This window comes from Toxotes jaculatrix, chromosome 15 (assembly GCF_017976425.1).
Source record: "Toxotes jaculatrix isolate fToxJac2 chromosome 15, fToxJac2.pri, whole genome shotgun sequence".
NCBI classification, from domain to species: domain Eukaryota; kingdom Metazoa; phylum Chordata; class Actinopteri; family Toxotidae; genus Toxotes; species Toxotes jaculatrix.
Genome location: NC_054408.1, coordinates 4370112 through 4381336, shown reverse-complemented (window position 1 = coordinate 4381336; position 11225 = coordinate 4370112).

Genomic DNA, 11225 nt, shown 5'->3' with positions numbered 1-11225 from the left:
TGCTCCAAACTCAGTGTAATGGAGGTGAACAGAATCTTTCTTTGCTCCTCAAAGTATTAAAAAAGTAGGGGAGGCATCTTAACCCTATGGAGTTACTATCGAGAAATGTCTGTAGATTATTATTATGCAAGTTTTCAGTGATTTACAGACTTTGAAAAAAGAACTACGGAGGCTAATCCAAACCAAAAATATCACAGCCACAAAAGTGTGTGCAGGGGCGTCCAAATACTTTTGGCCAATGTAAGTTTGTCCCACAAGACCGAGCATTGTCATTCTCTCCCTAATTCACACACTCAATTAAGATGATTAAGATATTCACATGAAACCGATTGAAAACGAGACACATGTCTACACTGTTCTGTGTTGGGAGGCTGTGGATGTGTGGAAAACCAGCCTGTGCCTTCTGTTCCATTATTTTTTGTAATATGTCAAACCTCATAAAAAAGCAAGTGTTAAAGCAACAGTTATGACCATGGCTCTATGACCTTGCTCTCCATTCAAATGTAAGAAGAGCATAATCTTTTTTTCCTGATTAAAATTATTACAGAGTGTTAATGTTGGCACAACGTGGGGGCCTCTTCACTGTGTTCTGACCTTCTTTATCTCTATCGTGTCCCATTTTTACAAGGTGTCAGGCGGACATGACACCGAGGCAGTGAGCGTTATCTGGAAAATGACAGGCAGCAGGGCAGGAGGAGGCGTAGCCTGTCGACACCACGGGGTCAGTGCAGGAGCTTGGAGTCACAGGACAGGAAGTGCTTTTGGAAAACTTGAAGAAGCCGAGATGAGTTGCTTCACCATGCACTGTGGGAGCACACATGTATGTAGTTCATAAAGTTGCCTGGAAATGCTGTGGAGCAGAATGATTCTTAATTCTTTTAATTACCCCGCAAGGACAGTACAGATAATAAGTAAAAAGTGATTCCTCATATTTGGCAAATTATTTGGTAGAAATTAAAATTCAAAATATTCCGAATTAGCCAAAATATTCATAATGTGGATTCACTAAACTTTCATCCACACAGCTGCAGCAGAAATGCTGATATTACAGTGGTGGTGAAGGAGATGCGCCTCCCCTGCCTCTGCGACCATGGCTGTGGTGCCCCTGAGCAAGGCACCGATCCACCCCAGCTCCCCGGGTGCCTCACTAGGCAGCCCCCTGCCCCAGCGTCTCTAGTGCATGTGCGTGCTTGTGTGTGTGTTTCATTCACTTGGTGTGGGTAAAATGCAGAGAGTAATTTCCCCAGGAGGGATCAATAAAGTATTTTTTTTGGATTAATTAAATTCATTTAAAAAATTGCAGCACTAAGTCGGGTGTTCGTGTGCCCAGGATGTGATCTAAGTATCAATACTAAAAACAAAACTTTGTGTTGGTAGGATCAATAGAATGATCAGCAAACACCTAAATCCAACCAAACAGATATGACCCCTTTTTTCTTAAGTTTTTTTTTTTGGTTTTTCCATTTGTGATTTGTGATATTTGGTTATACATATTTAAAACTGACTTGACAGTAGTTTCCTAACCGAGCTGGTGGATTTAAGCAGATGTTACTCAGACGAAACAAAACAGTACATTTATTGGGAACTATTTTCAGTGGCGGATTAATACACATTTGGCCGTTCAGTGAGTATTTCTGGCAGTAGGACAGTGTATGTGGAACTGAGTCAAAGTAAACTACAGCGTGTGTGTGTGTGTTGGTGTTAATGAAGGACCATATCACACAGTGTGGCTCTCTGATGTGTTTTTAATAGTTCTTGGGAAACATCAAGCTCTGTGGCACAGACGATCACTCAGACTTGCTGAGATGGTGTTTGTCTTTTCATGGGGATTTGTTGAGAATAAGAAAGATACAGAAAATCCCCGGTTTTATCCTTTAATGAAGGCAGACATTTCACAGATGACAAAACATGGACGCCCAGACACGAGGCTGCTTCTGCCTTTGTGTCCGAGTGAAAACGAGCAATGTCCTGTCTCTCCCAAGGGGGGGCGCTACACACTCGCTGTGACCCCCCACCCGGGGACCGGTAGAGTATTCCTGAGCTCCTGGTTTATCAGCACCACCATCACCACCACCAGACGTGTTGTTAAACTATAACACCCATCATTAGCCGCAGGACGAGCCACTGCTTTGTCGAGCTTCCGTGTCAGGACCCACGTCCGACAAGAGGTTCGCCTGCAGCTGGCTGACGTAAGGCGGCCTCCCCTTTCCACCCATAAGCCTGTGCACAGCCCACTTCCTCCTCCCCACCGCCAGCCTCGCCCTCTCACCCTCTAAAACTCAAATCTTTTGGAGGCTTTAAGGAAAAGAAGAGGGAAAACACAGTCCCCCATCTCACCTCACATTTTTTTTTTTTTTTTTGGGGGGGGGTGGGAGGAGGTGGACGGGTTGAGGTACAAAACACGGTGACAAAACCCAATTTTTTGAAGAGGCAAGCTTTTTTCTTTCTGTGCTATCGGTCAGAGTTGGCCAGACTCCAGTAACTTGTCCCATTGATCTAAAGCTAAAACGGCCGTGTGCGCCCACACAGCCAGTCCTGCGAGGGAGCGGGGTGGGTGTAAAAACATTTTTTCACCCTCGTGGGGTTTTTTTTTGTTTGGGCTCAATCCCCAGCTCTTTCAGGGGGCATAAAGAAAGCGCTGTGCTCAGCAGGGTCATGTGGGCGAGGCCCGGGGGGTAGACTATAGGTGGCGATTAGGGCCTCTAATGTGCAATGAATCCTCTTCGAATCACATGATATGAACTAATGTCGCCATTTAATGATAAAACAACAGTGACTGGGAGGGAAGAGCCGCTGGGTGTGTGTGTGTAGATGCAGTGTACAGCTGCACAGCGGACAAGAGGGCAGGAATGGATGACAACTGCATTTCTCAGGTTGTATGCCTCAACACATGGTGCAGGACCGGCTGAAGGACGGGAAAGAGTTTAGCAGGGAGAGCGGGGATGTGGGTTAAAGTGCAACACAAATCTTTTATTCACTTGGTTACTTTTATTTTTGCTCATTTCTTACATGCTGCTGCAAAATGCACCAAAAATTTCAAATTCTTTTTTACATGTTGCAGAAGAAGTTATGGCTTCCTCCACTTAGAGGATGACAGTATCGTGATTAAATATGATGGATGACAACTGTCCAACCCCCCCCCCCTGCTCTTCTCTGCAGACACACACAGAACAGTGTAACCTTGGCTCTGACTGATGGTGGGGGGGGGGTGGGGGGCTTGGATTAGGTTAAATTTAGGACGGCCTGACCCTATTTGGTGAGCCATAGTGAAGCAGTGAGTGCAGCAATCCCTCCAGCGCAGAGTCACCAACCTCCATCTTTTTCCAAAACGCCCACTGGTTGACACATCAGCTAGTCGTACATACACACACACACACCACACACACACACACACACACACACACACACACACACACACACACACACACACACACACACACACACACACACACACACACACACACACACACACACAGACACTGTTCCCCTTTGAAGCCAGGATCACATTCCCCTCTCCCATATCTTTGACAGCAGTTACCCTCCTCTTCTTCAGATTGTGCCTCAAAAGTAAAAGTTGATATTAAACGCTGTAACTGTTCTTATAGGTTTGTTGTTGATGACGTGAACTGTAGTCGTGACCTTTGGCCTCTAAAACACAAAGGGTGTCGCAGAATATTTCATCATCACGGTCACTTTATTGTTTTCTAACTGAAACAATGCTTCTCGTTAGGCTGAGAAAAGCAATGCGATGCACAGTGATCAGGCTGAATTACAAACTGAGTTTTTCTTTTATATACTTTCTTTTTTTTTGCCAGAAATCCTTGACATTGTCTGTCTTTGTACAAAATTAACCTGCACTTAACACCAGTGAATGCGATACATGAATCTCATTGTACATACACAGAGATAACAATTCACAGACTTCTATCTTTTCAGAAAGATCTGAAATAAAATAAATGATTATGCAGTTGCTAGTTTATTTTAGGCCCAAATAAACTAAATTCTAATTTAATTAATTTAAATTAATATCCTTAATAAGTCCCTTAGAGAGACATGGAGGGAAGGAGAGATGAAGAAAGATCACATGAAAACCGACTTTAATCTGTTTCCAGCTCTGTGGGGGGTGAGCTCTGCATCTGACAGGGCACATTAGGTCGTTATGGTTTATAGCTTAAAGGAGATGCTGACACTTTTTTTTTTATATTTGTGTGAATATTTATTTGTGCTTTAGCTGATTTTTTATGGGGAGACGGGGAAAGACCGACTAAGGTAACATTTTCTATCTTTGTTTATTTTCAGTAGGTGATTTTAGGGAGTCATGATCAATGCACCCTGGTACTTTTAGCACTCAGGTGAAGTCAGCCAGGTGCATTGTGGGCACTGCGTCCATATCCTCGGCTGACCTGTAGGTGTCCCCGCAGAGCTAACCTCTCCTCTCATAACTCCGCTCACAATGGTCTTTCTCCCCGTGCAGCCCTTCCCTCATTCTATGGACAGACAGTCAAAACAAGCCATCGCACATGACTACACACTGTACAAATGCTGCAACATTACATCATGTGTAGTAAGAACAACCACACAGTGCATGTGAGATGGCCTTTTTAAGTGAAAAGCATTCAAAATGTGTCAGGATTAATTGACAGAATTGATTTTTTTGTCAATACATGTACAGATTTTTCATTTTTGTCATGTCATGGTCACACAAAAACCTTTCAGAGGGTTTTCCTGTCCTGTGGCACTAAAATGAAGAAAACTCATCTGAGAGACTTAATGATTTATTTGACCAGTCATTTTCTGACCAGTTTCCTTTCTGCACTCTGTTTACTCATGGTGGGATTTTAAAGGCTGATTCTGATGTTTCTTATCTATATTCTGTTTCTTTTTTGAAAATCACGGAGTGAAAAGGCACAAAGCGACCACAGGAGATGAGGTATGATTTTACTTGAACACTGCAGAAATAATTTCCAGAAAATGTAATTGAACTTTTGATAGAAATCTTCTTCTTTTATTTTTTCATTATTATATAGAGAAAAGTCAAAGCATTCTTTTAAATTTCGAATCTTGTTGTTTTGTTTTTGTTTACCACTTTGAGGTTAAAAACGCAGTCAGAGGTTTAACATTGTGGTAGAAAGCTTCTGTCAGACAAACATCGACATCTTTCCATGAGCCAGCAGTCAGGCCTCCCAGAAACAAATTCATCACACTCCTGAAATACATAAAGAGGGCCTGAGGTATTTGTGCTGTGGGCTGAGTGTGAATTTGTTAGGTGATTAAAAGCTAAATATAACCTCCTGTCTGCTCCCAGCTGCAGACTGGTGACTCGGTGGCAGACCTTCTCTTTCTGTAGTCACTTTTCCACCACCAGGCGAAGTGGGGCTTTACCGAGGCCACGGGATTCAAAATGGATAAAAACCCCCATATTTAAGTAAATATCATATTGTTAAATTTATATATCTGTTGAATTTACAGAGACCCACGCAAAGTAAATGCTGACAAATGTCTTTAGTGATTAAGACATTTCTTTTAAAATAATTTATTTTTATTTGAAATCTTAAAGCTTCAACCACTGAAATCTCAGAAACCAGAATTTCAAGTATTTTGATCAGATCGATGTACATTTACAGACTGGTGTTCACTACTACTTCAGTTCACTACTGGTAATGATGGGTCTGTACCACTTTGTGACCTCTGAACTTTCTGACCTCACCCGCAGAAAGCTCTCTGACCAAACCGGTGTGTTGCTCTCCCAAAGTTGAGACAACCAGGACCAGCCATCAGGTGCAGGACTAGAAAGAAAGTTTTGCTCAAAAAAAGAAAGCTTTTCTCCCTAAATTGTAGTAGTATGAAGTATGAAGTGGTATGAAATGGAAATACTAAAATAAAGATTCACACTTCAGAACTTTATTAAACGTACTTTCACTACTGATTTATCATTTGTCAAATGCAAAGGCAATCTGATCACTGACTAAAGATTTTTTTTATGAAATAATATTTTTTTTTATGAAATTAATAAAAGAAATTCTGTTTTATTAGGTAGAAAATGTCCTTGAAAAGCTTTGAGCTCTGTTTGGCCCTGCAGTGGAAACAAGGCTGATTGAGTGACGGGCTGAGGCCTCCAGTCAGTCGTGCCAACAGATCAACTATCTCCCATCACTCTTCAACCACTGGACCCAAGAGCTCAGCACTCATGTACTGTACTCTGTCGGCAGACTCAATGCCAAACATCCTGTGCACAGAAATCCTTCCAAATCTGTGTGCAATGTTTGTTTAACCTGTTTTTTTAATCTCATTTTTGAACCCACTGTGTATTTGTGGTGTCTTTTCTTTCTTCAAAGAACGATCAGTTAAAGGTAAAGACAAAAAAAACCAAAACATTCAATTTGAGAGTAATGAACAGTTTTAAGGTCAAAATTGAAAATTATATTTACCCAAAATCCACTGAAGAGCAATAAAATAGATCTTTTTTTGAAATAAAGGATAACAAATATAGTTTATTCCTGTGATCCTTCGAGTGAAGAACAATCACTGACTTTCTCAATATTTTGACAGAATTTTAAGATTTTAAGTGAATAAAAACAATTATCATGATCTTGAGTTCTCTAAAATCTGTAAAATCTGTTCAGCTACTGAAATGTCAAAACTCTTGTGCAAGCAGATAAAAACTCAAAGCTTTTTCTGTGTCAAATTAAAGTTTAAATGCAAATGACCTCTCCTCTCCTCCTTAAGGCCACTCACTTCAAACCCAAGCTGAGGAGACTGGATATTACACTTAAGTTCATCAGGTGATCAGAAAAACAAGTTCAAATTAGTGTTAATGCCAGATGTATGAGCCAGTGTAGAGTTGCTGTTTATATGTAAACTTTGATGTGGCCAAAAATCTATAGATACATTAAAGGAATAACTTGAAGACTTGGTCACTTCCATTCCCTCCTGCCTTTTTTTGACCTGATCAGCCCCGCCCACTTGCACACCTGTTCTCACTCTGACAATCACCCAGCCCTGACTCCCACACTCACCTCACCTGTTAGTCATCTGCTACCAGCAGTGGATCAAATGTGCCTACTCTCCGCTCACAGCTGTGGTCAGTTCCTCTCATCATTTTCCAGTTTGCGTGGTTTCACATGAGCTTGTGGACTTTGGTGTCACTGCCTGTTTTGTTCATGTGCTCACCTGTTTACCTGCATGTCTGCAATCTTGCCTGCAGGTTTGTAAGTTTGTCTTCTTGTATGTACATCATAAAGTGTGAGCTCTCACTTGTGGATAAATGGACTGTCCCTGCCTGCCTGCCTCTGCTGGTTTATGCCTCATTCACATCATATCAGAGTTGCATTCATTAACAACTGTTTTTATCAGTTAGGATTCACAGTATTTTTAATGGATCTCATTTTAAAGCACTTTTAACTGTTAAGAGTTTCCCACTTGCAAATAACATTCACATCATAGACTCTATAGAAATCATCCCACATCATATCATTACATCAACAACATCCAAGTGGTAATCATGACTGATAAACTCAGACTTTGACTTGTCTGGGTTTCAGTGCACTGGATGTTTCACTATATAGTTTATTGTGGAGAGCTGCTTAAACCGGCCTTGTACACACGTGTTGCCAAGTCTTTTCATGTAGTTTAATTAAAATGATGTGTTTTTGTAGGGATTCCAGAATCCACCCACCGCAGGCCACGACCAGTCGTCAACTCTGCAAGACATGGTATGTCACGGGCATAGGCCCCATACTCACTCAAGTTTTACTGCGAGCTGCGTTCAGGAGGTAGAGTTCTTTTTTTTTTTTTATACATGTACAGTAAGTTCATCAGGAAAATGCTACAACATTCAGCTCATTTTCATATTTCTGTTCATGTCTGGTTAAAGAAATTAGAAACAACTTAAATTTGTCTGGTGTAGATGTTTTTTTCCCCCACTATATTTTATGGTAAGCCAAGCAAAGCATGTCTCAGGTTAGCACTTTACACAGACATTAGACTGATCTTCTCATCTTAAAAGTGTGTATTCCTTTAAAATGTATTGATATACACTATTAGAGAGAGTATTCTTCAATATGTACTACTGTATGATATGTGCTGTTAGTTAGAGAATACTTCACTATGAAGTATTCTCTAACACTTAATTCTTCCACTTATTTCTCTCTGTTGGTACATGAGTGTCTGTTTTAGCTGTTGCTTTGTTGATTCCCACTGTGCTCAAAGATCAAAATGAACTTTCCCAGCAGCTGTAAATTTCACCCACCTCTACCATGTATTGCACAGTGTTGTAAATTGTCACTCAGCTCTTGTGACTGCGCAGACTGAGTTTGTGACAGATGTTTGACTCTCAGGTGCGAGACTGACACGCCCGCCTTATTTAAATTATTCCTGGATGTGTGTATGAAGTGGGTTTGGCTGTGCGTCTCTGGCCCAGTGTCACATTCTGACATTCACAGTAGGAATGCAGAGTGAGGCAGCGAGCTGCTGGAGGGTCGGAGGTCAAAGAGTCTACAAAGAGCGTAGTGCCGGAGACACTCAGAAGCTCTCCTGACGCTGATGTGGGCAGCACACAACTGCTGGATGTGTTGGATTGTAACTTTCTCCAGCTTAACCAGGATGAGACAGAAATATTTATACTTGTTCCAGCAAGCCTGAGGAACAAAGCCATTTCTTTATTCAGATCTGAAATTCGAAATTCTATTCAGTCCTGTTTTGGACTATTCAGTTAGGATTCACGATCTCATTTTAAATCACTTTTTAACTGTTAAGAGCAGCTGAAATTAACAGGTATTACATGTACAATAAAAACTAACAAATACTAAATTAACAAACATAAGAGTGATTAACGTATTGTACTTTAAAGCACTTATAAACTGCATCGGTCAGAGAACAAAGTCCGTATTTGATGGTCTCTCTAAAAACGTGTCATTAATGAGCATTAACTGAGCCTGGAAATCTGTGGAAAATATTAAACACAGGTAACGGAATAAAAACATTTAATGAATTGGACGGCGCTTGAGAATGAAGTTTGAAATCGACTGAGCTGAACTCCATCTGCTGATGAAGACCATGTCATGTGGTTGAAAGCTCCAGAAAAAGCTAGTAAGTGGACCTTGAGTTTATTTATTTATTTTTTGGCCAAACTACTATTTACAAAGTAAAGAGTGAACGTTCATGCTCAGCTTTATAACGACGCATCTTCTGATGTGATTTCATGAGATATAGATTATTTGTGCTTTTCACCCTGAAGTTTTGAAACCATCAGTCTAATGAGTCTTAGACCTTTTGTCTGTCTACTGAATTGATCATTTAACATTTTATCTTTCAGTTTCATTGATAGTTAGTAGTAACATTGGTTTATTGAACATGGTGGTCAAGTGGCAAAGTGTCGGTCTTGCAAACCAAAGCTCATGGGTTCCGCCTCCATATGTGCCCTTACTTGTGTTGCAGATCCTTGATTGATAGATCAGTGTAAATGAAAAGTTGAAAGATGAATTTGTATATTATAAACTGGTATATACATAACATTTGTTTGCATGTTTAAAAAAACCCAATTTATTCTTTTCTGTGTTTCTGAATATGAGATTTTGTGAGTGTCTGTTTCTCTTAAAATAAGTTTTGTCCAGTGTAAAACCATGTTTTTCTCTCCTCAGGACTATAAGGTGGAGGACTGGTAAAGATCTGGGATGTTTAAATGCCAGTTTAAGAAAAAAAAATCTGAATCTTTTATCAGCAAGAATGAATAAGAGGCCCCAACATTTACTACATAAATGATAAATAATGAATGGGAGTCTGATTCTTGAATCTGTTGGTGATCCTCAAGTTCACACACAAATCCTCTTCACATCGGCTGGAATGAAATTGTCCAGTTTCCTTGGCTCCTGTTGGAGTTGAAGATGTCTGAATTTTAATTGTCATGTTGCTTTTTGTTATTTTGTATGTTCAAAAACCAATAAATCTACACACAAAAGCTTTTTGTCTCAGGTCTTTGGCCCCTGTGTGTGTGTGTGTGTGTTTTGTGTGAAGCAACAGTGAAAGCAACGGCAATAAATATGGTACAAAAAATTTATTTAGTAACAGTTTTGTAAACATTTGAGGTAAATGAACATTTACATCAACTTGTTCTTACAAAAGAATCATTCATACACAAGGCACTTCTCTTGTTTAAGACAGCATTGAAAACAGGTCGCTGTTCCGAGCATCGTGAGATGGTTCCTACTCCCTGACGAGCCAGAGAAATCATGCTCTGCATGAAACGTAAGAGGAGAGAGTTTGGAGGAGTCACGGGGGACGACAGGCTTTGAACACAACATCCTGTCAGGGCTTCGTATGCAGGGTTAGGGAAGGGCCAGCTACCCAGCTAACATTGTCTCAACAGTGGAGTCGTCTGATAATGACGTCTAACCAGAGTCCTGATCGGTCTGTGAGAACAAACTGAGTGAACACAGAAAAATACCCCAACTGTTTTTTCTCTCTCTCGCTGCTGTTTATTGTTTTTTATGTTTAAATCTTCAAACTCATCTTCATCATCTGAGCCTGAGATAAATAAGTTTCTTTTTTTTTAATACTGCCTTTTCTGTGAAGAGCCACTGCATTTTGGTTTTAAGAAATTTTTTCCTTTGAGGATCATAGTTTTGCATTTTGACGCCACGCTCGCTCGCTCTCTCTCTCACTCTCTCTCTCGCTCTCTCTCTCTCTCTTTCTCTTTTTCTCTCTTCCTCTATTACTACCAATATTAGCATTGTAGAACAGCAAGTTACTTTCCTAAATGTGCAAATCTTTATCAACTACCAAAATGTAAACTTTAGGAATCAAAAACAAATGCAGATTACCAAGTGTTTTTTTGTCATTTTGAACGAGAAACATGGATTGGGAAAGGCTGCTTTTACCTCTGTGTTTTGTAGCTGTATATTCTCCTCTTTGTGTTTCTGTTAGCACTAAGTGTCATTTAAGCAACTGAAATAAGAAACAGTATGAACCATTATACCTATGTGGGTACAGATACTCTTACACCATACAGTACCATAATTTTGTAACCCCACACCCCCCCAACCCATTAAAAAAAATAAAATAAAAATAAATCTGGTACCACTTTACATTGCTCTTACTCCAGTGTATTAACCTGCACATTTACTACTGGAAAAGTATTATTTCTATAAAATACTGTGCACAAACGTTTGTACTTAATGGCGTCGTTATGCCCTGTGAGTGCAATATGTCCAATGCAGATTATTCAGTTT